The sequence below is a fragment of the Aplysia californica genome, unplaced genomic scaffold, assembly GCF_000002075.1.
Source record: "Aplysia californica isolate F4 #8 unplaced genomic scaffold, AplCal3.0 scaffold00052, whole genome shotgun sequence".
Lineage (NCBI taxonomy): Eukaryota > Metazoa > Mollusca > Gastropoda > Aplysiida > Aplysiidae > Aplysia > Aplysia californica.
Window position 1 is genome coordinate 926,343 of NW_004797322.1, and position 2,500 is coordinate 928,842.

Sequence of the window (2,500 nt, forward strand, 5' to 3'; positions counted from 1 at the left end):
CAGAGAAAACAGGATTTAAAGGGGGGGAGGGGGGGGCTACACCCCCAAAGCCCCGATTCGGCTCCAAATTATGGAATTTGGGTTGTAGGCATTTTTAGCTTCCTCAGCCTCTTTTACAACTATTTCATTGCGTAAGAACCCCCCAAAAGCGTATTTTTCCCCATACCAGGCATGTTTATCGCCACCATTTCCTCATAAAGTCAATATTTTCTTTTTCTTTATCAGCGGTTTTCTCGAAACGCGACTTTCCTCTATACTTTTTTGAATAACTCCACCATTTTTCACCCAATCTTCATGAAATTTTCACAGAATGAAGAAAAGATGTATAACTAAACATCTATCTGTTGAATTTTTTATATATGAAATAGATTTTTTTTTGTTGGTGTCTGGAGTGTGGATTTTCACGAGTTTTTTTGCAAACTTGAATGGTACGTCAGAAAAAAATTAATTAAAATGTTTTAATTCGCTTAGGAAAAAAACAGCAGACAAATTTTTGGATCTAATGATCTAACACGCATGCTAAAAAACAATCAATTTCCCTGAGCAATAAATGGGGTATTATTCATTACGTAAGACATTTCAACAAAATCCAATATGGCCGCCGTATCCATGGAAACGAAACTTTTTGTCTCAAATTTGATTGTGGATTTTAAGACTCCTTACTATGCTTGTTACATATATGAAATTTAGTAAAATTCGGTCAAATAATATGCGAGATAGCCTTACCCAACACACACACCCCCCTTTAAACGTACACATCAACTGAAAGCAGACGTAATTTGTTGAGTCAGTTTGTTTGTTTTTATGTTGTCGGCCCGTTTGTTGGCATTGTGTTTAAATAGGAAAAGTAAATAATAAACTTCAATCAGCTGTAAGATGCACTAAGCACAATATTTATCAAAAGATGGGATTGCAGTTTCCTAATTTATGGTATCGGCAGCCTATTTTAAAGACATAGGTGTCACGCCGAGGTAGAATCAGGCACTCGTCAACTTTTGATCTTGAAGAGTTACTGGTATTGTCTAAACCCTAATGCAGTTTCAATGAAAAATACAACCATTTATCTTGAATAGAATTCGATACATTTCCAATCGAAGGAGGTGGGGTCATTTGGTTTCTGTGTTAAAATTTGCGAAAAATTGGTCGCCAAAGTTCGGTAGTTTCAATAGTTTGAGAGTCCTTGAAAACTGATTAAATTACATATTTTGTGCCTTAAATGAAGGGTTCTCGTTAAGATTCAGGAGGAAAAGTGTTTTCATATGACCATTAAAGGTGTTAAGCCAAAGAACAAAATTTAGATTAAAATAACCAAACCTGTGAGAAAATCCATTTTTCTTTATTATGCTGAAGAGCGCCCGATTTCACCACGATGCCCCACCTATTTTGTCGAAATTCAAATTCTAAAGTTTAATATTTAAAAAAGCAAGAAAAAATACAAACCTTAGGTACAATTGCTTAAAAAAAACCCCAACAGATTTTAATTACACTCAAGCTTGGGAAATCGCCAAACTTTGGCCGTCATTTTCTTGCTAAATTGTACTTCTGACACCAGCTGACTCCTCCTCCTTCAGTCGTAAATATCTCGACTTCTATTTAAGATAGATGGGTATTTTTTAATCAGTTGCAAAGACAAATGTTCAAGCTTTAATGGGGATGATAACAATAAATTGTCGAGCGACTGATTCCGCCACGTCGTGTCACGAATAAGATACTCATGTAGCACAGTAAAAAGACACTATATTGATTTTCTTTAAAATGATGATGTTTTTACTCCTCCATCGACCACACTAGTTAGATCATTCAGGAGACGGGTTTCTACGTTGCTAGGGTTAACCAAGACTTAGAGGGATACAACTTTCTTTCAGAAAGGCCTAGAAATATAAGAGATTCTCCCCATATTACGGGAATCGAACTCAGGTCTTCTGCCCTCGACAGCGCAGCGCTCCTAACCGTTACAGCACATGCACTGTAACAGAGGCAAACCTGCAAGATTTTAAATGAACATCGTGTTGGAATCAAGCATTCGTTAAAACACTGGAAACACAGAGAGAAATCGACAACTTTCCACCTGTTGGGCAGTTGTTGTTTTTTTACTGTTTTGGCTCAACGCATACTCATTCAAAAAGACATTTCTTTCGGAATTGTATTGAAAAACTGTCGTCAAAGGGGAAAAAAATTAAACTTTGCATTTTCGAGGACTCTCAAACTTTGGGAGTCTCCAAACTTTGGTGGCCATTTCCCTACTAATCGTCCTTCTGACATCTAGCGACTCCGACCTCTTTAGTTGTAAGTGTCTCTAATTATATTCACGGTTGGTGTTTTTCTTTCAAAAGCTAGACAAATAATAAGGAAGCTTTAAGATGATAGCAATTAATTGTCGCATATGTCCCAAATATGCCTGACAAACAAATAAACATCAACGTGCATTGCTTTTTCAAGTATGTATCCATATAACTCTAAAGGTCTTGTAATTAAATTCGTGCATGTAGTTGAGCATTGC

At 36.5% G+C, this 2,500-nt stretch overlaps 1 protein-coding gene across 1 annotated transcript in view; it reads right to left on the bottom strand.

Annotated features, from left to right (window-relative positions):
• The window catches only part of LOC101862014, a gene marked incomplete in the record, with an annotated part of 14,243 nt that overhangs the window by 4,624 nt on the left and 7,119 nt on the right, over positions 1-2,500 (bottom strand).